Genomic DNA, 26,192 nt, shown 5'->3' on the forward strand with positions numbered 1-26,192 from the left:
AGAGGGCTAGGAAGTGGAGGGAGGCCAGAATATGAGCACAAAGACTCTTTTCGGTACTGTGGGCCGATGTGGGCCAAAAATGTGGGGAAACTGAGAATTTCCTTTCTGTTTTTAAAAACCCTTTTTTGGGGAGCCTGGGTGGCTCAGTAGGTTAAGCAGCCGACTTCAACCCAGGTCACGATCTCGTGGTCCGTGAGTTCGAGCCCTGCGTCAGGCTCTGTGCTGACAGCTCGGAGCCTGGAGCCTGTTTCGGATTCTGTGTCTCCCTCTCTCTGACCCTCCCCCGTTCATGCTCTGTCCCTCTCTGTCTCAAAAACAAACGTTAAAAACTCTTTTTAAAAATGTTTATTTATTTTGAGAGAGAGAGAGAGAGAGAGCACAAGGCGGGGAGGCGCAGAGAGAGAGGAGAGAGAGAATCCCAGGCAGGCTCTGTGCTGTTAGCACAGAGCCCGAAGTGGGGAGAATTTCCTTTCTTTTTTTTAAAATTTTTTTCAACGTTTATTTTATTTTTGGGACAGAGAGAGACAGAGCATGAACGGGGGAGGGTCAGAGAGAGGGAGACACAGAATCTGAAACAGGCTCCAGGCTCTGAGCCATCAGCCCAGAGCCTGACGCGGGGCTTGAACTCACGGACCGCGAGATCGTGACCTGGCTGAAGTCGGACACTTAACCGACTGCGCCACCCAGGCGCCCCGAGAATTTCCTTTCTTAACAAAACCTTACCATTCATAAAATAAAGGCTTATGGGCTTACAGATTATTAAGGATAGAGCTCATATGAGTTCATGTGAAGCCTACGCTAGAAAAAAAATTTGTGCCTTTCTATCATTTTCTAATATGACAAGAACTGGTAGGTAATAGGCATGATTTTGCTTACTGAGTTTCTGCATCTGTTCACAATGCCATCAAGAAGAGAAGTGTGACCTTGGGTGAGTCACTTCACCTCCCTAGGATTCATTTCCCTCAGGTGTAACATGAAAGTTTTGAATTGGATGCTACCCTTTCTGAGGTGAAGATGTTATGACCCCATGACTTGGAATCACTTACACCTGCACAAGCCAGGGTGCGTTCGGGAAGATTCACTATATGCTGTGTTACAACTGTTCCAGGAAAGTGCTCACACTGACTGCTTTCGTGTATAAAGGGTCACAGGGACACGTAGGGGACTCCTCAGGAGGGAGGTGGGCTAAGGTGGCCTTGGGAAGAGATGAGGGGCATTTCTGCTTCAAAGTCAAGGGGATTCAGAAGAACATTTCAGCAATTATCCAGAGATCAGTGGGTTGGGCCCTGGGTGGATTTCCAGTCAGCCAGTGACACAAAAAATTCCAAGCTGGGAGGGTGGGGGGCTTTCACATTTGTCCCCTAAGAGGAGATAGTCTATAGGACACTGCACATATATTGAGTCTGGCAAGACTCTCTCTCTTTTTTTTTTTTTAATGGTTATTTATTTTTGAGAGAGAGAGACAGAGTGTGAGCAAGGGAGGGTCAGAGAGAGAGGGAGACACAATCCAAAAGAGGCTCCAGGCTCTGAGTTGTCAGCACAGAACCCGACGCGGGGCTCGAACTCAAAAACTGTGAGATCATGACCTGAGCTGAAGTCGGATGCTGAATCGACTGAGCCACCCAGGCGCCCCTGGCAAGACTCTATCTTCATACAGCATGTAAGAAAAAGGAGACTGAGGGCTGTTGGGTGGCTTAGTCAGTTAAGCATCCAACTCTTGATTTCAACCACGTCATGATCTCACAGTTTGTGAGATCGAGCCCCACATCAGGATCTGTGCTGGCAGTGTGGAGCCTGCTTGGGATTCTCTCTCTCCCTCTCTCTGCCCCTCCCCCACTCATGCTCTCTCTCAAAATACATACACTTAAAAAGAAAGCAGACTGTATGTTTATTATGCGCATGAAGATACTACTCAATTTTGTTCTTTCAATAAACCCTCTCTCTGTAACCTTTTAATAAGACTGTTTTCAAGTAAGGGAAGGGGAAAAGACATTACCTTTTATTTAGTATGGTATGTTTTTTCCAGATCTATTAGATGGGGGCAGATCTTATATTATTTTTAATTCCAAAAAAAAGGGTAAGCAGGGCCCTTGTGACAGGTTATAATCTACAGTAGCATATAAAACATTTTTAAGTTCTTGCTTTTAAAACCCTCAAGACTCTCAAAGTCAGCATTAGGAAGCTTTTGTTTGAAAAGCAATTGAATTTATAACAACAATTTGCTGGGAAACTGTGTGTTTATGGGCATAGCAAACATAAACGTGGCAAAAGTTCACATTAATGAAGTCTGAATTCACGAGGGTTCTCGCCACTCAAAGTTGTCCGTTTAACTTTATTTCATGCCAGATTGCGAGTTCAGTTTAAACTCTTGTAACCAGACTCGGGCTCGGTCCCCGAAGTTTTCGCCCAAGAAACCCCCATTCTGGTAGGAAACTAATTCTTCTATCTCTAATTTCTAATTTGTGTGGTGCTATTTTAGTGTAAGGATAATGACATGAAGTAGAAATTGTCTTTTAATAGACAGATGAAGGTAATTACAGTGATTATAATAGATGCTGGCAAATATTGCAATATGTTGACTAATTTAGTTCACGTTATGGAAACTACTAAAACGACATTAGATTCTTTTTTTTTTCAATTTTTTTTAAACATTCTTTTTATTTCTGAGAGACAGAGCGTGAGCAGGGGAGGGACAGAGAGAGAGAGGGAGACGCAGAATCCCAAGCAGGCTTCAGGCTCTGAGCTGTCAGTACAGAGCCTGACGCGGGGCTCGAACCCACGAACTGTGAGATCATAACCTGAGCCGAAGTCGGACGCCCAACCAACTGAGCCACCCAGGCGCCCCCGTGGCATTACATTCTAAGTGTACAATATTTATTAATCACACAGCACAAATACCTTTGAATTGGTAATTTTATAGAAACCATCTCACATCTTCACTGACCCAAATTCTTGATGCTTGTTCGTAACCCGATACCTTCAAGAAGTTAAAGCCCAACAGCATACTCTGTGCTCTTTTCTGTTCTCTCTCTCTCTGTCTCTGTCTCTCTCTCTCCTCCCTCCCTCTGTCCCTCCTTTTCTTCCTTTTTCTTTCCCTGAGGCCTTCAGTACCTTGTCTCTTTCTCCCTGAGTATTCATGCCAGGAGTTCCATGCCTAAAGCCTCAGGCCTTGACTGGGGTAGAGGCTTCAAAAGTGGCCACGCGCCTGGTGGGGCTCGGTCCGTGAAGCGTCCGACTTCGGATCAGGTCGTGATCTGAGTTCGAGCCCCACTTCGGACTCTGTGCTGACAGCTCAGAGCCTGGAGCCTGCTTCGGGTTCTGCTTCTCCCTCTCTCTCTGTCCCTCCCCTTGCTCATGCTCTGTCTCTCTCTGTCCCAAAAATAAATAAACGAACTTTAAAAAAAAAAAAAAAAAAAAAGCGGCCACACGGTCACAGGCTAGAGATTGAGAAGGAAAACAGTCTTAGCATTTTCAAAACGTGTCTGTGCACACGCTGCCTATACTGCTGATCTTCCTGGAGATGAAAGGCATCGGATGGTATCAGTGGATCAAAGAGCCCGTATAACAGAGCCGGGGTCGTCTTGCCCGCTTTGAGGCTATGTTCTACTTGCAGCAGATCCTTCTGGCCGGGTCTTTTTTGGGGGAGTTTTCATTTTCAGGGCCGACCCGGCCTGATTTCATCTGGAGAGCTCGGCCCGCTCAGCCTTTGCTCTCCCTTCCTACTTCCTTCTCAGAATTGACGCTTCGTTTTTCAGCAACCCTCGCGAATGCTTTTGCTAAAAATGTTCTCAGCAGAACCAGGATCCTAATTATCCCTTCTGAAGCAGATGGCCCGGTGCCACCTGCTCCCCGTCTCCTCTCCTTTTCCAAAATAAATTTTCCTCTTGACCAAACTCCCTTGATTTTGCATTGGCGTTTCACAGCATTGTGCAAATTGTGCACTTAAATCACACCTAATTACGATTCCTGCCGGCAGGCTTTGCTACCCAGAATGGAAATGGGAGAGGCCCGAAAGAGACCAGAGGGGACTCAGCCATCTGAAAGGGGAATCAAGCTCTTGCCGTTGGCTGTCTTCCGTGAGAAAGACCAAGAGCCCAGGCTATCAGTTCTTAACCCACCCACAGCCTAGTGAGTAATTCCAAAAACCTTATTGAGACTGGCTTGTGGAAGTCATACCATGTGCCTCTGTCTGGCAGGAATAGCTCTCGAGTTCTTTGAAAAGATTCATGGCAATGGAGAATGCTTGTGTCTAGGGAAGGGGCCTGGGGCAAGGAAGGCCACAGTCAAGGTCTTGTAGAACCGCCTCCTTCCACGGCGGAAGTGGATGATTGAACTCCAGAGAATGTCCGATGACCTGGGTTTTTGTTATCTCTTTATTTTAAAAATTTCCAACCTCTGGATGAGTTTGCTTTTATCCTCCAGTGGTTCTGAGCTGGTCCCCCCTCCGCCAACCCCCCGCTTTAGGTTATTAGTTCGCAGAATGCTCAGGAGATGTAAAATAAGTTTTAATATACAAGTCAAATATAATTAGGTATTAAGTCTTGCAGAACAAACTCGAAATAATTGGCAATATAACCTGTGTATCCCCAGTTCTGGAACCTGAGGGAACCACAGTTAAGGGTGGGTGGACGTAGTCATGAAATTGTCAAACTGTCTGCTGTGCTGATGGCATCCTTCTTGCTCCCAGGCCGTGGAATTTTCTCATTTTCGTGGGATTTGGGGTTTAGAAATGAAAGGCAATCTACCTAGTATGCCATTTGGCACCACTGCATTCATTAAAAAAAAAAAGTTTTAATGTTTATTTATTTTTGAGACAGAAAGAGGCAGAGCACGAGTGGGGGAGGGGCAGAGAGAGGGAGACACAGAATCAGAAGCAGGCTCCAGGCTCTGAGCTGTCAGCACAGAGCCCTACGTGGGGCTTGAACCCACGAACTGCGAGATCATGATCAGGGTCAAAGCCAGCACTCAATCAACTGAGCCACCCAAGCACGCCCAGCACTACCACATTTGTGTCCCCATCTTTGTGCATTCTGTCTCTCCCTGAAGTGCCTTTTCCCCACCTTTAGCAGCTTTTTCTAATGCACCATCCACCTCCCTGGCTGCAAGTTCAAGGTCCCTTTTCTTGCTCCCGAGTTACTGGGTTTCTTTGACGTGGTTGCACTGCTGTTTCCTTGCCGGCCTCTCGCCTCGAGGAAGAGGGTTCCTGGAGATAGCCGCCGAGTCTTCTTGTCCCAGTTGTCCCTGGGTCCTCAGTGGCCCTCAGAACGCTGGGCATGCAGGAGGCACCTACGAGGTGGCATCAAACTGCGGAGAATAGCAAGCTTGCTCCTCGGCTCAGCCGGGCTATCCTTCATTGCCTCCTTGTAAGAAAGTGTCCCTCTGCAGCAATGGGGAGCAGTTAGGAGTTGTGCTGGGCTGTCTTTAGGGTCACGGTGACTGTCTGGGCTCGAGTGCAAAAACAACCTTTTAAAGATGTCTCAAGGGTCTGATCTGGAGAACGACATCCATTTTCTCATCCGTGGAGAAAGGCTGAGGCACATCACCATCACACCTCCAGGTAGCACCTTTTGTTCTCTGAAGGAATAAAAATGATCGTTGAAACATTTATGAAATGCAGCAAAAGAAGTAAAATTCTGTAAAAGAAAGTCGATCGAACCATTCAAATGGACTTGTTGCTAAAGACCTGTGGAACTCTGAAAAAATGTTAATTATTTTGCATCCTGCAATATTCGATGCATAAAATATGTGACACGTGCATGTTTTAAGACATGTGAATAAGTTAAACACCAGGAATTCACCACTCAGCTTAAAAACTAGCATATTAAGAATATTTTTTCATTTCTCTGTCCTTTCTCTTTCTCAAGCCCCTGTTTCCACCACCGAGGCAAGTGTTCTCTTGAGTCTGGGGTTCGTTGCTCCTATTTGAGTTTGAATTGATAGAGAGGAAGCCATGTCGGCATGTGGATGCTATGGGTCCACATCGTTTCTGTAAGTCTTCAACTGAACTTCTACGCAATTATTTCTATGGCTCGTTCATCCATTCCTTTATTTTGTCAACGTGCCTGTGCTTTCTATGTGCCAGGCGTTACACTCAGTTCCGGGGACGCAACCACGGACAAGCCGCACGTTCGGGGCCCTCGCAGAGCTCCTGACCTGGTGGAGGACGAGGACGGCTCAAAAGGAAGGCTGGGCTAAGTCCGAGGGAGCCGTTATTAAGCAGCATATGCTTTTTGAGCACCTTGTATGTGCAAAGCACTGGGCTTGGCCCTGGGAATATAAAGAGTTAAAAGAACAAATCCTCGTGTTTGAGGAACTTCAAACCGTCTCGGGAGACGGAACATAGATGTGGGTTTGCACACACACACACAGAGCACAGAAGCGACGCCGACAGTGCAGAGACGGCCGGGTTCTAACTCATAGTCTGGTTACCAAGGGCCACGTGAAACCACAAAGACATGATCGAGACTGAGGACGTTCACGGCCACCTGATCCAAGTCAGGTCCCCCTTCCGGATGTTTAGGCGCTTGGCTGGCAAAGGCAAACATCATCGTACGTTAAACGAACTGTCACGCTTCTGAGTTCTAACTCCCGTGCACGGTGGTCACGGGATTGCTTCGTTCCAAACAAAGCTGTTTTGCTGTCCCAAAGCCACCGGCTGTCTGGAATAGCGCTCTCTGAGACAGGACTGTCTGTGGTGACGGCAATATGCTGGGAGGCTCTTCCACAAGCAGCTTACAGGTGAGGTCTAGGAAAAGCAGCGGTAAATGGGGATGAAAATGGGGGCCGGTTTTCAATGAAGAAGGCAGACGAACTCGGTGTCCGTGTACGTCGCAGGCAAGTCTGTCCCTGTAGGTGAAACGCTTCGCGGAGCCCGGCGTCGATGGGCACCTGCCTCCTTCCCCACCACGCCCTGTGCTGCCCTCAACATTCTCACACCTCCGTTCCTTTTGCCTCTCCTGTTGCCTCTCTTGTGAAGGTCTTTATCCCCATCGTGTCATCTGCTCAGCCTTCACATCCCACCTCTTCTATTCCCGAGCAACCAGCAACAACCATCGCCTCCTCTGAGATCCCAAGCGGTGTGCTTATAAATTCCCCCAGCATTTATCACATCTTGTGGACGATTGTGAGGGAGGTCGTCCCACTATGCTCTCAGTCCCCTTGACGGACTTGCTTGTTCGTCGCCACATTTTCTTTGTTGCCCGCCCCCGGGGCGGTGATAGGCACGTAGCGGGTTCTCAAAGGAAAGATCTGTTGATGTCGGTGAGGACACACGCACTCGTGGTGCAGGGTTCCATGGAGTCTGCTGCAGTTCCTGGAGACCCGGCACCCTCAAATGTCAAACACCCAACATATCAGAGCAAAATGTCACTTGCCTTTATATATTCCTCCCTGTTCTATATTTCCAGCAGATCTAGAATCTGCCTTGACAAGCAAGCTGATTAGCTATAGGCAAGACTAAATAGGCTCGGGAAAGAAGAGTCACTTGAAGGCTTTGATCTCCCCAAGATTAGTTTAAGCCTTTCTTTGTGGTCTGCAGTGAGAACAAGAAAAACAAAGGGAAAAATTCATTGCCTGCCAATTCAGCTTGTACGGTGGGACTTACAAGTCCGTGTGAATTCATTCGATTTAAACAGAAGCCTGAAGAACTCAGGGGCCCAAGTTAAAGAGTGAGATGGCTGACGGTCCTGGAAGGTAGATAGGTATTTGTTCCCAAATTTGTGGCTGACAGCTTGTGGTCAGTCTCACTATGGGTTCAAGGGTACCGTTGGTTCTGTCCTTTGAGGACACCTTCAATGATGCATTGGCTGGATCCAACAGATCCCCATTCAGGCTGGGCCAGTAATTAGCTGGGGTGGCTGGTGGCTCAATTAATAATACTAATCACTAATATTTACAAAGCATTTACTTTGTGCCGAGGGCTGACCCAAGCTCTTTCTATGTGTAAACCCCCTTAATTGTCATAGAAATCCTATGTCCTAGGACTGTTATGATCCCCATTTTGCATCTGAGAAACTGACGCCGAGAGGACAAGTAACTTACCTAAGGTCTCACAGCTTGTGTCTGGCTGTGCAGTTGTTAGAATCTAGGTTGTCTGTCTGGAGTTGGCACATGTGCTGGTCTGACTCCCCAGCGGGGTCACAGAGGGTTGGAGGAAGTGTGCACATTCCCAGCTTGTTCCTCTGGATGGAGTAATGGGATAATTGTGCCTTCCTCAAACTCCTATGTGGAAGTCCTAACCCCAGGTACCTCAGAATGTGACTGCATTTAGAGAAGAGGTTAGTTAAGTTAAAATGAGGTCATGAGGGTGGGTCCTAATTCAATATGACTTGTGTCCTTATAAAAAGAAGACATTTCTTTTTTTAATGTTTGTTTATTTCTGAGAGAGAGAGAGAGAGGGTGAGAGAGAGAGGAAACATGAACAGGGGAGGGAGAGGGAGACACAGAATCCAAAGCAGGCTCCAGGCTCCGAGCTGTCAGCACAGAGCCCGATGCGGGGCTCGAACTCATGAACCGTGAGATCAAGACCTGAGCGGAAGTCAGAGGTTTAACCGATTGAGCCACCCAGGTGCCCCCAAAAGGAAGAAATTTAGACACGGGCAGGTACAGAGGGAAGACCATGTGAGGGAGAAGAGAATCATCTCCAAGCCAACGAGAGAGGCCATAGAAGAAACCAGGCCTGTAGACCCCTTCATCTCGGGCGTCCAGCCTCCAGGACTGAGAGAAAATACATTTCTATTGTTGAACCCCCAGTGTGTGGTACTTTGTACGGCAGCCTGGCAAACTAATTCATATGATCACAGGTGCTCAGGGGTCGTGCCCACCCGTGTTCTCCAAAACTGTGTTGCTAAGGAGCTGGGTGTCCCTGTCCATCTGGTCTGGGCGGAGAGTCAGGGATTCCTGTGGTGATGCCCTTTGTTGGGTTAGCAGAGCCCTCACCTCCCGTCACTACTGGACTTGTGGGTCCTCCTTAAATCATAATCAAGGGCAAGAGTTGAACTGCAGGGGGCTGAGAGGGTTTGTGAGGGCCTTTGGGGTCTTTCTTTCATAGCACAGGGCTCCCTGGAAACTGAAACAGGCTTGAACAGGCAGGAGCACGCACTTCCTGAAGGTTGATGGCTGGGAAAGTCCCTCAGGTGATGGGAATTCACACTAAATGGCTCCTTGCCTTGACTGCCCAACACGGAGCAGCCCAAAGAGAGGAAAGTTCTTAGATCCTCTGATAGAGGCTGCCTCCTAAACACTGAATGTTTTCTCCCCTCAACTCATTACAGTATTTGGAAGATTAGGAAATCCAATTAAAACAAGATCCCACATGGCACCCTCTTAATGTGCCTGAGCTTGGTATCAGGTAGGCCTGAGGAGATGGGATCTAAATTCTATTCTGTTTGCTTTCTTATGCAAACATTGCTCCTTGATTTCGTGGACCAAAATATCTTTTGAGTAGGCCTCCAGCCTGGAAAACGGTGTGCTGCTAAATGGAGGTGATTTCTAGTGTCTCGTCTGTTCACCTTGGCCAATGAGGAGAAAATACCCGCGCGCGCGCACACACACACACACACACACACACACACACACACACACACGAGTAATTCGAGTTCCACTTCAGTATCTCTTTAAACCACACGGAGTTTAAAACCCACCCCTCCTCCTTGATTTGGATTCTGGAACAGAATTGTTTGGCTTTATCACTTGGAAGCTAGTTTTAGGGTGTTTATACCACGTTATTAGCTTGCGTTAAAGGCTGACACTTCTCTCGGGCAAGGCAACAATGTGTGTTCAAAGCCTCCACTGTGCTGTGCTGAGGAAGATGTAGAAGAGGGGAGAGGTAAGGCTGGTCCCCGTCCTTAACCTTGGATCTGCTGACAGGATGCTCCAACCTGAAAGGGGAGGAGGGGGAAAGCCTAACTGCAGATAAGGTAGTGCAGCCACGGGAAGCCACAGCGTGGACCTCTTGGGAGGGTCTGCTCAGCTCTCAGTCGCCCTCCCGTCTCTGGGAACCACACCTTCCATCCACAGGGTCACAGCGTGGTTCCACAGGTGTACCCTGGAACCCACATGCTGGCCTTACCCGTGAAGACAAGGATGGACACCTGAGCCAAACTGAGCCAGTTGGATTTTCTCCAGCCAGTCTGTGGGGCCGATCCTGAGGCTGTGAGCTTGGGGCCAGCTTCTACTGTGAGGTAGAGAAACACAGAGAGCCTGCCTGTGGAGACACAGAAGAATGAAGCAGGTATTTGAGTAGAAGCTGTTGGTGGCCAGTCTCAGTCCTACACGTGGGACAGACGCCTTTATCTTTTCAGTGAACTCACTTTGACTTACGTTCCTCCATTTCAGTTCTGTAATTGGCAAATAAATGGTTCTAACCAGGACACCTGGTTCATCAGACAAGAAAGCACATTCGGGCTGCCGTTGGGGTGGAGGAGTTTATGGGGAACACCACCAAATGAAAACCCAGTATTTTAAGGCAAGAGGGGATCGTCTAGATTCTCCTGATGGGAAGGGATCTAGAGTCTGGAGAATTTTCTTACTGGGTTTGTGAGGAAGGACTGATCTTTTCTGTCTGGTCTATGGGGAATATTAACCGTTATTCTTGGCTTCTGTCTGCCCTGGCACCATGATCCCTGCCCTTGTCTGTAAACTTTAGGTAGAAATATTACTTTTAGAAAAGGCTGAGACAGCTTTTTAGTATATTCTGTAGAATCATATAAAAAATTGGCATTGTTGCTGCGCTTGGCTGGTTCAGTCACTACAGCATGCAACTCTTGATCTTGGGGTTGTGGGTTCGAGCCCCACGTTGGCTGTAGAGATTATTTAAAAAAATAAGTCTTTAAAAACTTTTTGCAAGAATTGGTTCTGTTTTGCTACTGAAAAGTGGGAAGACAGAAAATTGGAAATATACAGAAAAGTACAAAGAAGAAAAAAATCACCTCAGTTCCTACTGTATGGGAGGTAACTGCTTTCAACATTTTTTTTTAATAATAAAAAAACGTAGTTGTGGCTGTCTAGATAACTCTATGGGTTTAAGTGTCTAGCTATATTTAACAATCTAGCCAGCCATCTACCTTCAATCTAGCTGTGTAGTCAATTTAAAACTGACATTTTCTTAAAAATGAGATCACATGGTACTTCCTGTTTGGTGATCTATCTTTTCTCCCTATGAAATGTATCATTTACATTTTTGTCATGTCATAACAATTTTCTGCTATAGCATCATTGAAAGAAATTTTAATTCCAGTGTAGTTGACATACAGTGATATAGTGGTTTCAGGTGTATAATAGAGTGATTCAGCAATTCCTATGTTACTCAATGTTCATCAAGATAAGTGTATGTGCTCTTAATTCCTTTCATTTGTTTTAAAGTTTTTTCTAAATGTTTATTTATATTTGAGAGAAGGATAGACAGAGTGCAAGCAGCAGAGGGGCAGAGAGAGGAAGACAGAATCCGAAGCAGGCGCCAGGCTCTGCGGTCAGCACAGAGCCCGACGCGGGCCTCAAACTCACGAACAGTGAGATCGTGACCTGAGCCAAAGTTGGGCGCTTAACCAACTGAGCTGCCCAGTCGCCCCGATCCCCTTCATTTTCAGTGGCTGCTTGATATCCCTTTATAAGGATACACCATTGGCTACTTCTCCAGTCCAAATTATAAATAATGTTTATCAAAGATCTTTATAGAAGAATCTTTGTACATAGTGATTCCTAGAGAAAATAATATGCTTGAAAAACTGTATTAGCCAAGGAGAAACTGCAAAAGCCAATGCATTTTGCCATCGTGCCTCACACAGAGGTTGTACCATGTAACCTTCCCACTGGCATACGAGAGTGCCTTTTTCCCAAACTCTTTCCAACACCAGGTATAGACTGTTGCGCAAACAAGCTTAGTTCTATTATTTACTGGTTGTTGATTTAGCTACATATCTTAGTTTCTCATAGTCTCAGCGTATGAGACTAGTTTCGTTAGTCTGTAAAGTGGAAAAAAGAAAAAAAATCCTATCTAGAGCTTTGTAAGGGTCACGGAAGATCATCTGGGCATACCACCTAGCACCGTACTTGACAAATAGAAAATATCTGATAAATGTTTAGTCCTCCAGAGAAGGCGGGAGGGTAAAATAATCAGGAGCATGATTTTGGAGCCCAAATATCTGAATGGAAATTCTCTCTTCAGCACTGTCTAGCTGCATGAGTCTGAATAAGTTCCCTCCTGTGCCTTATTCTCTTAACTGTAAAATGTACGGGATAACGGGGTAACTTCCTTGCAGGTGTGTGTGCTGCAAAGATTAAATTCATGAATTCATGTAAAGTACTTCGAAGAGAACCTGGATCAGAGCAATTACTCAATAAATATTAGCTATTTTTTTTGCTTCATTTTGCCCAACTTTTATATATATATATATATATATATATATATATATATACACACACATACATTTTTAAGTATTTATTTATTTATTTTGAGAGAGACAGACACAGCGTGAGTGGAGGAGGGGCAGAGAGCGAGGCAGAGGAGAGAATCCCAAGCAGGCTCCATGCAGTCAGCACAGAGCCCCATGTGGGGCTCAAACCCACAAACCGGGAGATCGTGACCTGAGCCAAAACCAAGAGTCTGATGCTTAACCAACTGTGCCACGCACACGCCCCCCAGTTTATATATTTCTAAATGTTTAATTTTATTTACGTTGATTCCATTACTACTAAGGCGAAACAGGTTTTAAATTGATGTATATTACCCACTTTTATGTATTTATTTTTGCAAAATGCCTATTCATGTACATTGACCATTTTTCTACCAGGAAGTTTATTTTATTTTGGATTTGGAAGACTTTATGTGTAATGCATATAGGACCTGTATCTGTCATACATGCTTCAAATATTTCTTGATTTGTCTCTCGCCTTTTATTTTCCTAGCCTGCTAAGGAACCGAGACATGGCATGACTCAATAAAAAAGATAAAGAATCCATCCATCCCCAGCACTTCTCTTACGGAAATAATAGTTTAGTACAGAAAATGAGTCACGTACAGATGGAAATACAGCAGGTAATGAAAGGCAACAGAATAAATACTAAATAAATGGTTTCGATGATAATGGTAATGAACGTCAACTTCGCAGGTAGCCTGTTCCGCTGTTAAGCAGTTCAAATGAGCTATTTTTGTATCTTAAGTTGGTCAGCAATACGTGCCATTGATGTGTTTGTCAGGAAACGATGCTTACTTTCAAAGCCATGATTCTTTACTGTCATCTTTGAAACAGCCATTTTGAAGGTTTCTCTTCCCCTGCAATCTTGCACTCCTAAAATTCATTCCCCATCTGCATCACAGCCGATGTAAGTATAAATCTAAACATCAGCACCGCGAGAGTCTTCAGGATAAAGTCTGAATCCATGGCCCCACATCAGGCGGTGGCCCCACCCTGCGTGCCTCTGGCCAGGCGCCTGTCCCACTTCCCCCCCTGATTCCCTCAGCTCCACCCCTTCCAGACGGCTTGACGGTCCCAGCAAACCATGCCCTCTCTCACCTCAGACATGCGATTCCTCTCCCCCCTTCTCTGCTTCCCTACTCTTTGCCAATTTCCCTTTTCTCCCCCTCCTGTCTACTAAACCATTTAGCTTCCTCATCTTCCTTGCGGCTGGGGCAGCCATGGAATACTGTTCTGGAAATAGGAGTTCCTGGCAGAGGGCACCCATTCCCCAAGAAAAAAGGCGAGTTTGTCTACGGAGGCCTTTGTCCCTTCACTTAGATCTATTTCTCCTGTCTGGAGAGCAGACAGGCGATCTGGAAGCACAGTAGCCATCTTGCAACCACGAAGGGAGAGCATAGATGTGGAAGACAACATGTTGAGGACGATGAGGCAGAAAGATGGAAAGAACTTGGGTCCTTGAGGACGTTGCTGGGCTATGGTGCCATCCTGGACTTGCCTCTCCTGGGCTTCTGATTGAGCTTGAGAGAGAAACCCTATCTGGGGCGGTTATTGATCAGCCTCCTTTGACTGCTTCGGAACGCGTGCCTAATGGACACAGACCACGCTCGGGTATCACCCCTTCCGGGAACATCCCTGTCTGTGGATGTCTTTCATCTGTTAGCCTACATAATCCCGGACTTACCCCTCGCCTAGAGTTTATCCTGTTCTTCATTATCTGTTTCTCACCCTGGAATCTGAGCTCTCTGAGAGTGGAAGGTGTACTCCGTTTCTCTTTGCCCCTCTGGCATCGAGCACAGTGCCTGCTTTGCACTGTCCCGTGATGGCTGTTGAGTCACGCAGTAATGCTTCTGCCGGAAGCACTGACCTAGGACGGGGAGAGCATATTGTGTGTGGACAGAGTGCAAGGGGCCAGTGGAGAGAGGGATGGAGAAAGGGTTGGAGACCGGAGGGAGACATTGGACTACAGAAAAAAAAAATGGGTGCTGGAGGAGATGAGAGGGGTGGAAATGTTAGTCTTGACAAAGAAGCAGGACGCCTCTCCGACACGAGAGCGAGGGAAGTTCTGGAGATATTTAAGACGAGGCGAGGAAAGCTGAGAGAACACATCACATAAAATTGATATAATCTTCCCAGTAAATGTGAAATGCTCTGTAGAAAGTAAGGTGGCACATTGGAGGTTGAGGGTAAGGACAACAGGGGGGAGAGGTGGCCATGAGGAGAGTTGCCCACAGGGAGAGGGATCTGAGAACAGCATGGAAGGTTCTCAGCAGAAGGAGGGGCCCCTGCTGGGATTGGTAGCATGTGTCTGATTTTACATTGACCAAGGCTCGGGGTTGTTTTTATGACTCTCTCCCCACTTTTCAGATTGCTAGTATTTTCCGGAGAAAGTCTTGGGAGAGAGGGTGTTGCTTAGCTGTGGAGGGGCTACATTTTGATGGGAAATGAGATTCTAGAGTGGAAGCTATTGCCTTGGTAAAGTCTATTCTCTATGGGATGCGGGTGAATGAGCCCCGGCGGGGGGTGGACTGGGAAGCTAATATAGGCGAGGAAATAGAGATCACAAAGCAATCCACCTGCAAGGCAGAGTAAAGGACCAGGAATCGGGACAGTAAGACTATGAGATGTGCTCTGATGCTTTGCAGCTATTTGGAGCAATGATGACGTCTGTGGAGCTCCTACGTCCCTACCAGTCCCTGTGGAGCAGAGATCGAGGTCCCTAGCTCTGTAGAGAAACTTAGGGGCTAAGGAATGAAATGGATTGTCAATAGTGGTATTGGAGCCTTGGGGATGATGACGGGGGCATAGAGGAAGGTGGCTGTGATGACATCCTGAGGAGAGGCGTAGGCTGATGGCCCATCACCTGCTGTTAGAAGGAGATGAACTGTTGACCCCGAGTGGAGAATGGGACACTTGAGTGCCTGTCTCCTATGTCTGGGCAGGAGGAGAAGTGCTTTCGCCAAACAGGGCTGGGAGGAAAGTAGAGTGAGAACAGCGTTGCCATTATGAGAACTTTGGGGACAGACCGGAACATGGCCTCTGGGGTCAGACGGACCTGCTTTGAATCCTGACTCCCGTAAGCACTCCCTGGCAATTCAACCTCCTCACTTCTCTCATCTGAGAACGGGGATACCGGTGTTTGACTGCCAGCTTAAGTCCAAAGCTATAGTGAGAATTCTGGGAGAAGATACATAAAAGTGGCTGCCAGGGATGGGGTCTCCGTGGCGATGGTTGGTTGTGGGGATTGGGGGTGTGGGTACAGAATGGGGAGACAGCAACAAAAGAAGGGCCGGCACATCCCAGCTGCTGTTGAAATCCTGGGAAGGGAGCCATGGGGGTGGGCACCAGGTTGGTGTGGAGAGAAGCCATCTCTTGAGCCGTCTGCAAACCTGACGGGTGCCGGCATTCAGAAGCCCCCGGGGCTGACTGAGACCTGTTCCTTCCACCTCAACCAGCCAAAGATCGGTGTGACCTGGAGAAAGCCACAAGATGAGGCAGTTCGAGCGCTTTGTCGCCTGTTGAGCGCTGTGCACGGTCGGAATGGGGGATGTAGGGAAGAGCCCTAGGGCCGTGTCAGACGTGAACGTGTGCACGTGGGGGGAGCGTCACATGCTGACATGCTAATGAGTTTGGCGACCCTAAGTTTGACCTCTTTTTTTAAAAAGATAGACCTTATTTACTAACACATTTTAGTTTCAGACCCGTTTTAGGGTCACAGCGAAATAGGAAGGCACAGACATTTCTTGCAGCCCTCCTGCCTCCACTCGTGCACAGCCCCCCATTATCAGTATCGCCCACCAGAATGGTCCACGTGTTATGATCAATGAACCTATGTTGGCTCATCGTTGTCTCTCAAGATTCATGGTTTACGTTACAGTTTGGCCTTGGTGCTGTACCTTCTTTGGGTTTGGGCGAACCAGTAATGACATGTATCCATCATTACAGCATCATACAGGGTAGGTTCACTGCCTTAAAATTCCTCTGTGTTCCTGTTCATCCCTCCCTCCCCCACCCCCTGACTACCCCTGATCTTTTTTACCGCCTGCACAGTTTTGCCTTTTCCAGAATGTTGTATGGTTGGACTCAGACCGTAGATGGGGGTCTTGGTTTTAGAGCTCGCAGAAGAGAGTCCTAACTATGGCAACTTGTGAGGCAGGTATTGTTGTCCCTATTTTGTAGCCAGGACGCCGAGCCTCATCTAGCGGAAGGCCGCGGCAGGGGAGGGGTGATCCCAGGTCTTCGGATCCTCTTCCTACAGTTGGGTCTTCCCGGTGTGGAATGGGGGGAGAGGGCTCCTATGACGGTGACTCAGTGGTGTCCTGTCTGGGAAGGCTTTTCTCTGTGGCCCTGCGTGAGTCTCCCTCACTGGAGAGAAAAACATATTCCAAATAGGCAGTTTTTCTTCTGCATTTGTTTCGGCCATGGAGCTGATTTTTCTGTTTGCTCTAAAGCTCCTGTTGCAATACTGCTGTCTCCTCTTCTGCCAAATCAGTCCTGAAAGACACTCCTGCCTGTGTGATCTCCGCATGCCTCCCCCGGGGCCAGCCACTCTCCACTGGTCCCCCTCCCTGTCAGTGATGGCTTCTCATCTGAGCCCCAGCACGCAGCCGTCCCCGGGATGGTGATGTTCTTTGTCCTGTCATTGCTTTCATTTTCCCACTTTTGGATGTGCTATCCTGTGATTCATGACGTTTAGCCAGGCTGTTTAATACATGACTTCTCTAATGGGACAGACACGTCCTATAAAACCCCAGCTTCATTGTGGAAAACGCATGGTCGACAGAGGGGGCAGGGAAATGGGGGTGGGAGAGTCCGAGCTGGTGTTCTGGGAGGAGGGCATCCCTGTTACGGGCCTGCTGTGTGTGAGACAGCAGTGCGCATGGACTTGGGGCTAGACTCTTTTTTGGACTCTATCACCCCCTGGGTGATGAGGGATCAGGGCTTGCCTTTAGCACAAAGAAAGCAGAGATTTGCGGTGGCAAACGCTAGGTATTTTAGTGGTTCCCTGTGGGGACCGATGACCAAAGTCCAAGAGGAGCCTCCTTGATGCTCTGGTTCTGCAGAAGACCCCAGCATCTTTGCACAACCCCGAGGACAAGCTCCTCAGTTGATGGAGACTGTCTCTTTGGCCATCATTTTGAAGGGGCCTCAGCAAAGGATTGAAGCTGGCTTAAAACACCCGCAGAGATGGGATTTTCTTGCACACCTGAGTTTGTAGGCAGAGGCTCATCTCTGGTGTATCCTAATCCTGGGCACAAAACACTCGAGGACCTGGGCCAGTTTCTCCTTAAACACTCCCTCTTCAGCTTGCCTTTGCAACATGGCCAAGCTCTTGCAGTTGCAAACAGAAATGCTTTTCCACCTCACTGCCTTTGCTCAGGGCACCGAGCAAAGCACCGAGGAGAAGCTTCTGAACAAAGCCAATTAAGTACACCACTCTGTGTGCAGGTAACTCAACCGGGAACAGGCATCCGACACACGGACACGCATCCAGGTGCCCGAGAACACCACTCGGCAGGGCTGCGCTGGACTGGAGGGGGGCTGGCCGGTGCGCAAACTCAGCAGACGGGAAGAAGCCAAGGCACACGAGGAGAAGGTGGTGACAGTGGCTGGACATATGGAAGGACACGAGAGAGGCAGACAGAGGGGGAGAGAGGCATAATTACCAGGGTGTTGAGTCACTAGAATAAGGGGCAATGGATCCGCTTCTAAGAGAACTGGGGATAATCGAGTGCTAAGAATTGTGGTGATTCTTGAATGTTCCACGTGAGGTCCGTGTCTGTGTATCTTTGTAGTAAGTTCCCATGAACTGAAGCCACCTTTCATCATGCAGTCTGGAAAACTTGAACCCAGGTCCTGTCTGCCTAGATTGTTCTTCTCCCTTTTTCTACTCACAGCTGACTTCTAGCCCTCTTCTTTTTAATGTTTGTTTAATTTTGAGAGGTGGGGGAGGGGCAGAAAAGGAGGCGGAGACAGAGGATCTGAAGTGGAGAGCTCATGAGAGACCTCTGAGATCACGCTGAGAGATCATGACCTGAGCAGAAGTCGGACACTCAACCGACTGAGCCACCCAGGCGCCCCGAGCCAACTTCTCTTCTGGCTGTGAAACCCCAGTGAGGTTCCCCCTCCTCCTTCTGTCTTCTCCCTGCCCCTCCCCACCTCATCTTCCAGGCTCCTGAGACCGCGTGTCTCCATCACCTTACTGGGCTCCCGTGCTGTGATCATCTATGTATCATCCTCATGAGATCCCTGCCACTCGATGGCAGGGATTAGATCTTACTCGTTTTTAAATCCAACTAACAAATGCCAGAACTTGAAACTGAACCCAGGTCTCTGGGTCGCTGCTTAAGCTCTTTACGACAGCCTTACCCTGCCTCCTAGCAGATGTTTTTCAGCACATTTTCCCCAGCGTCTTTAAACTCGTGCAAGTGTGGCACGCTCTGCTTGGCTGCAACCCTGTCTACACCTCAGAGTGAGGGCTTTGCTTGCTCATTTCGTAGTTGAAAAATAAAACACGCGGTGATTTCTTGCTTCCGGAAGAGTGGGAAGGTTGACAAATGTTCGTGGTTCAACAAAACTTTTAAGATATATTCTCAGGTGCGAACCATGTCAAAATATACCAAATATACGTGTGGTAAAACAAGGCCTGGAGATTTGCTCTGGGCTATGAGTGAATCGAGGAAATAAGATTCTGGAAGCATGGCTAAACATGGTCAGGAGGAGGAATGGGGAGCCTATCCACAGGGAGGGGAACTATCGACGGCAAGCAAGGTGCCTGGGGCTCGAAATTAAAGAAGGCCACGTGTGACAACCTGGGCAAGACACTTCCTTACATTTGGCCCCCCACATGCCTTACTTACCTTGGCCTTGGCCTCGGCCTTACCTATGAAGGCCTTATTTCAGAACCCGAAACAACCTTCTTAGAATTTGTATGCCCCGTGACTAGGAGGCTTTGAGAGATGGAATTGTGTCCGTCTTCTTCTGTGCCCTGTCCCCAAGACCTAGCACAGCGCCTGGCATACTGTTGGCACATAAAGGGTTTTGCTGAATGAAGAATTTAGTAAGATCTGGGGAAACCAGAGTAGATTCAGCGGTGAGCAGTGTCCATGTCTGTTAGAGCTAACTTCCATTTCAGAACAGAATAGATGAGAGACGGGTCGTCGTACCTCTGGAGCAAGGATCAGTTCCAACTCTTCTCTTCCACTGGGGGTCTTACAAAGAAAGCACTGACATTTAAATTCTTTTTTTTTTTAATGTTTATTTATTTTTGAGAGAGAGAGAGGGAGAGAGTGAGGAGAGAGAATCCCAAGCAGGCTCCATGCTGTCAGCACAGAGCCTGACATAGGGCTCGATCTCGGGAACCATGAGATCATGACCTGAGCTGAAACCAGGAGCGGGACGCTTAACTGACTGAGCCACCCAGGCGCCCCCAAAGCGCTAACATTTAGATGAGCTAAGTGTAGGCTGGGGAGCAGGAACTAGATGACACACACTGTGAAAGCACCTCCAAACCTTTCATCTGTTGTTATTCATTAATCCATTTTTCCACCAATGATTTACTGACTGCCTACTTCGTAGATATTTATAATTGACATGGCCTCATTGCTGCGGCATCATTGAAGGCCCGGGTCTAATATAAGAACCCTCCCGACCTGCGTGTAGGAATTCGGGGCAGATGGCAGTATTATCCGGGGGGAGGTTTGCTGCAGCTGGGCAGGGTCTAGCGCCATTTTGCACATAAAGATCCCACATGATCAGGACTGGCTGTTGATCTGTTCATTGAAAAAACTGATTTGAAGTGAAGAAGCAGAAAACGTAACTCATGGGTTCCCTCGACATGCTATTCTAACTTAAAATGCATAAATGTGCATTGATTCGTTGATGTTTTGACACAAAACCAAAGCCTCTGAGTGTGGGATCTTCACTCTACAGAGTTTTTTGATTGTTTGTTTGTTTGTTTTTGGGTTTTTTTGCACAGCCAAACCCCAGTGCTCCATCGGATACTGCCGGGTTCAGTTTCTGTAAAATGGGGTGGGGGGTTAACACTTGGAGGGAATCTGTGCATAGAGCCCCTCTATATTTTTATAGTCTCCCCCTCCTCCAGCCTTTTCAAAATTTCTGATCCGCCCCCAGTTCACCAGCAATTTTTCATGACTCAGGCTTTCAAAAGCATTTGACTTCGTTTTGGAAACTAACGTCTTCAGGGGGCTGGATGGCTCCGTTTGTTTAAGTATCTGACTTTGAACTCACAGTCTATGAGTTCGAGACCTCTGTCAGGCTCTGTACTGACAACACGGAGCCTGCCTAGGATTCTCTTTGTCCCTCTTTCTCTGCCTCCTCGCCCAACACATGCCCATGCTCTCTCTCAAAAATGAACATTAAAAAAGGAAACTAATCTCTTTCTTTTCATGTTCATATTTAATCAGTTTATAATATATAAGTATATAAAAGTATATAGATATCTATACATATGCTCATATACTATTTAAATGTATAAAATAATGCTTAATTAAATTACATACAGGCAGACCTCGGAGATTTACAGGTTTGATTCCGGACCACTGCAATGAAGCCAATACTGCAATAAAGCAAGTCAAATTTTTTTTGTTTCCGAGTGCGTATAAAAGTTATGTTTACACTATACTATAGTCCATTAATTGTGCAATAGCATGATGTCTAAAAAATTATACACTTTAATTAAAAAAATATTTCATTGCTAAAAATGCTGTCACCTGAGCTTTCACTGGGTCATAATCGCTGATCACCAGATCATCATGACAAATACAATCCTAACAAAGAAGTTTGAAATATTGTGAGAATTAACAAAAATGTGACCCAGTGGCTTGGAGGGGAGCAGATGCTCTTGGAGAAACAGCTCCAAGAGAGTTACTTGCCGCAGACTTTCACTTTGTAAAAAAAAACGCAGTATCTGCGAAGCGTGCTAAAGCAAAGTGTGCTAACACAAGGTGTGTCCCCGCACAGCCGGGAGAAGTGTGCGTGGATGAGACCTTGCTCCTGGCTTCACCACCGTGTTCAGGGTGCTGTGGCCACCCGTCTGCATGCTCTAGGAAGTCCTGGAGCAGATCCTGTCGGCTCAGCCGGTAGGGCTTGGCTAAGAAGATATCTGTGAATCCACATTATATGACCAGTTCCAGAATTAGGTCTTCCAATTGGATGCTCAGAAACTCACTACTGGTAGGAGCAGACGGGAAGGAGACTTAAGATACGGGCTCAGACTAATGAATTCACAGAGGCCTGAGGTCCGTGGCTGTGTATTAGCGGTTCCTTCCAGTCTGCACGGTGAGTGTATTCTATGTTATCTCAGCTGTTCTCATGTTTTTTATTCCTGCGTAACATAACCTGTCGAGATTTGTAATTATTTATTTTAGTGCCTGCTTCTCTGGCAATTGCAACTGAGGGTTGAATGAGGGTTTTTAAGCTAGTTTTAATAGGCTTGAATTTTTACAACAATTTTAGGATCACAGCAAAATTGAAGGGAAGGTCCTGAGATTTCCCATATACCCCCTGCCAACACATGCACGGCTTCACCCATTATTTTTGTATTTTTATTTTTTTTAATTGAGCTGTCTTTTTTTTTCTAATGTTCATTTATTTTTGAGAGAGACAGAGACAGAATGCAAATGGGTTAGGGGCAGAGAGAGAGGGGGGCACAGAATGCAAAGCAGGCTCCAGGCTCCGAGCTGTCAGCATAGAGCCCGACGCGGGGCTCAAACTCACGAGCTGTGAGATCATGACCTGAGCCGAAGTCCGACGCTCAACTGACTGAGCCACCCAGGCGACCCTCTTTTTTTTTTTTTTTAATCTTGATTTACTTTTGAGAGAGAGACAGAGTGTGGGGGAGGGGGAGGGGCAGAGAGAGAGAGAGAGAGAGAGAGAGAGAGAGAGAGACAAAATCCGAAGGAGGCTCCAGGCTCTGAGCTTTCAGCAGAGAGCTCGATGCAGGGCTTGAACTCAGGAACCGTGAGATCATGACCTGAGCCGAAGTCGGACACTTAACCACTAAGCGACGCAGGTGCCCTCGGCCTCACCCATTATTAACATTCCCCGCCAGAGAGGTACATTGGCTACAACCGATGAACCTATACTTTCACCCAAAGTGCATGGTTTACATTACACTTCACCATTGGTGTTATACGTTCCATGTGTTTGGACAAATATGTATAATGACATGTATCTACCATCGTAGTGTCCTGCAAAACATCCTCTGTGTTTCACTGGTTCCTCGCTCCTTCCCCTTTAGCCCCTGGCGACCACTCATCCTTTTACTTTCTCCGTAGTTTTGCCTTTTCCAGAATGTCCTACGGTTGGAATCACACAGCGTGCAGCCTTTTCAGATTGGCTTCTTTCACTTCGTCATATGCATTTAAGTTTCCTCCATGTCTTTTCATGGCTTGGTAGTTCATTTCTTGTCAGCACTGAGCAATATTCCATTGTCTGGATGTCCCACTCTTTATTTACCCTTTCGCCTACTGAAAGATGTCTTGGTGGCTTGAGGTTTTGGCTCTTATGCATAAAGCTGTTGTAAACGTATGGGGTGCCCGGGTGGCCGACTCTTGATTTCTGCTCAGGTCAGGATCTCAGGGTTCATGAGGTCGAACCTGCGTCGGGCTCTGCCCTGACAGTGTGGAGTCTGCTTGGGATTCTCTCTCTCTCCCTCTCTCTGCCCCTCCCCTGCTCATGTGCTCTGTTTCTCTCTCTCTCTCTCAAAATAAATAAATAAACTTTAAAAAAAAGCTGCTGTAAACATCCACGTGCAGATACTTGTGTGGACACGTTTTCAGTGTGTTTGGGTGAATACCAAGGTGAATTGTTGCCATTATTATTTTTCAGTGATGAAAGAGACTTGATGAAGTTCCAGGCTATTGGGAAGGACCCAGGAGAAAATAAGATGCTGAAAGTCAAGGATGGCATGGATAATAGAGATACTAAGCTCCTGAGCAAGGACCCCAGGGCTTAGTGCAGTGATCATTCTTAGACAGGAGGAATGATTCTTTGTTGGTTGTAGTTGAAGGGAAAGAGGAAGGGAGAGGAGTCGAGGTAGGAAGAAAGGCCAGTGAGTTGGCATAACGTTGAGAGCGTTCTCCTCAGTAGCTTCTATTTTCCTGGTGACATTAGAGGTAATGTCTTGAGGGTTTCAGAGGCACGGTGGAAGCTTGGAAGAACAGTTCTGGGGAAGGGCCTCCTCACCCTGGAAATACTCCAGGCTGGCTGGCTTTTTGGAGCCCACTTGGGGGTGGAGGCCATGACTGGTTGTGGCCGTGGTCTCTCATAGCCCTCAAAGCTCAGGCAGAGGCATGAGAAGGTGGACACTGGATTGTTTTAGGGTAACCTTGCTGGCTGGGTGAGTGAAGAGAGGCTGGTAAGAGACTAACGCATGTCTGAAAACATCTCGGGAAAGTTGACTGGACTTTCCTTATAGTGAAGCACTCGCGAAATGCTGCTTATATCTTTCAGGACTTGGCAGTTTAACAGTTTAGGTAAATCAATACTAACTGAGAATTTTTTGTGGGCCACTGCCAGTGTCTGAAAATATTAAAATGAATGTTAAAGAACTTCTTTGTTCCAGAAGCTTATAGTATAGTGGGAGAGACAGGTAAGTAATCCTCTGAAGAAATTGTAATGTGTTAGGTCCAAAGATAAAGACCTTTACCTGGTGTTGTGGGTTCCCAGGGAAGGCTGAATGCTGATTCAGTCATTTCCCCACTGCCCTGGAAGAGCTATAGGCAGAAAAACGCTGAGTTTTGCCTCTCTGGTCGGAAGGGTGGCCCTGGAGGGCAGCAGGTCTGGGCCCAGCTGGAGTTCTGGTTTCCTGTCTGGATGTTGGGGCCAAGCTGTGAGCAGGGGGATGCCAGGTTCCCTCAGGGAGCTGCGGAACCAGCAGGGGTGAAGCTCAGCCTGGCCGCCTGAGCACCGCAGCGTGGATTTTCCGTGGCAGAGAGCCCAGCAGGAGCAGTGTTGAGCTTTGGCAGATTGCGTTCTGCACCCGAGCTCGGGGGTTTGCTGCAAACCCTCGCTCGGCAAGGGATCTGTCAGGGCAGTGTTGTCAGGAAGGGGCTTCTGGACTGGTCTTCTCAACTATAAAGCTTTGGACTCCTCCCCCCAGCTCACATCCGAATAGAGCCTTCAGAGGCTATGTGACTTTTTGGAATGGACGCTCAGGTAAGGCTGGGAGGCAGCACATTCCGAGGCCACATTCCATGGGTTTCATTCTTGCCGTCTGAACGAGGGAATGGATTAATGGTAATGATAATAATGATCGTAGCAACAAACACTATTACGACAACCACCGACATTTATTAACTTCTTGCTTAATGAGTGACACGGATTTGCTGTGTAATCGCTACAACAGGCTATAAAGTAGACGTTAGGGAGTCCGTTTTAAAGACAACCACCCAATGGGGCGCCTGGGTGGCTCAGTCGGTTAAGCGGCCAACTTCGGCTCAAGTCATGATTTCGCGGTCCGTGAGTTTGAGCCCTGCGTCGGGCTCTGTGCTAACTCAAAGCCCACGCTCTTCACCACGACTGCCCACTGCCCCAGAGACATTTTACATCTGTGCTTGGCTGTCCACTGTTCCCTCCACCTTAACTTCAGAGTACTCCTGGGAAGCAAGCAGAACAGATCTTACTGGCCCATGCCACAGATGTGGAGACTGAGGCTAGGTGACTAGCCTGGTAGTGCATGGCTGGTTTTTAGCTGAGCCTCTAACCAGTGTTTGCTGATTTGTATCCCACTCCTCTCTGTCTATTCCAGTCTGGCTGCATGGTTCAGTCTCCCTCACAGGACTACAGGAAAGATGAGAGGGTACAATGTCTTTGGAGGAGCTTGAGTGCCTTTGGAGACAGCCCAAACCACACAGGAGGAGGAAGCAGCCCCGAGCTGGGGGTGTGCTTCCAGTACCTACAGTAATTCTCAGGTGGCCAGCCATTGAATTTGAAAGACAGGGCTGCTGAGGTCGGGGTCTGGGATTAACCCCTGCATAGACCGTATGGCTGGTCCCAGAGAGAAGCTGATCCAAGAAACGCTCACCTGAGACTGGCTTGTTTGCCTTCTGATGTACCCCTCAGTCGCCCAAGGTTCTTGGTGCCCTTTGGCTCTCCCTCTGCACTCTTCTTCTTCCTCATTACCAATAATAGCCTCTCATACTTGGGCAGCACTCTGCACTTGACAAAGTGTGCAAACATGATTTTTGCACACATGATCTTCTTGACTTCCCATAGTAGCCATGAAGATAGCCAGGAAAGACATCTTATAAATCATTACCAGAGGGCTCAGATGACTTTTTCTTTCTTTCTTTTTTAATGTTTATGTTTGAGAGAGACAGACAGACAGACAGACAGAGTGCGAGCAGAGGACTGGCAGAGAGAGAGAGGGAGACACAGAATCCAAAGCAGGATCCAGACTCCGAGCTGTCAGCACTGATCCTGATGCGGGGCTCGAACCTACAAACTATGAAATCATGACCTGAGTCAAAATGGGATGCTTAACCGACTGAGCCACCCAGGCGCCCCTCAAATGACTTTTTCAAGATATATAGGTATTAAGTGATAGGACAAGGACTCAAACATAACCCCATAGCTCTAAAGTCTATCGTCTTTTTACTGCCTTTAATGATTTCCAGGAAGCCACCCACTCTGCTTCCCATCTCCTCAGGGCTTCAAAGTTCTCAAGCTTATGTATTACTTCTACTGCTATGTTTTAAGAAGATTCCGGTGACAAAAATGGTCAAATGCTTAAAATTCGGTGGGCATACCTGGGGA

At 47.4% G+C, this 26,192-nt stretch overlaps 1 long non-coding RNA gene across 1 annotated transcript; it reads left to right on the forward strand.

Moving 5' to 3' along the window:
* The first annotated feature begins 9,021 nt into the window (after window positions 1-9,021).
* On the forward strand, window positions 9,022-13,020 carry LOC125177144 (uncharacterized). Its single transcript, XR_007156519.1, has 3 exons — window positions 9,022-9,826; window positions 10,018-10,231; window positions 12,904-13,020. It is a non-coding gene; the product is annotated as an uncharacterized LOC125177144 (long non-coding RNA).
* Window positions 13,021-26,192: the final 13,172 nt, after the last annotated feature.

Source organism: Prionailurus viverrinus, chromosome D1, assembly GCF_022837055.1.
Source record: "Prionailurus viverrinus isolate Anna chromosome D1, UM_Priviv_1.0, whole genome shotgun sequence".
In the NCBI taxonomy this organism is placed as follows: domain Eukaryota; kingdom Metazoa; phylum Chordata; class Mammalia; order Carnivora; family Felidae; genus Prionailurus; species Prionailurus viverrinus.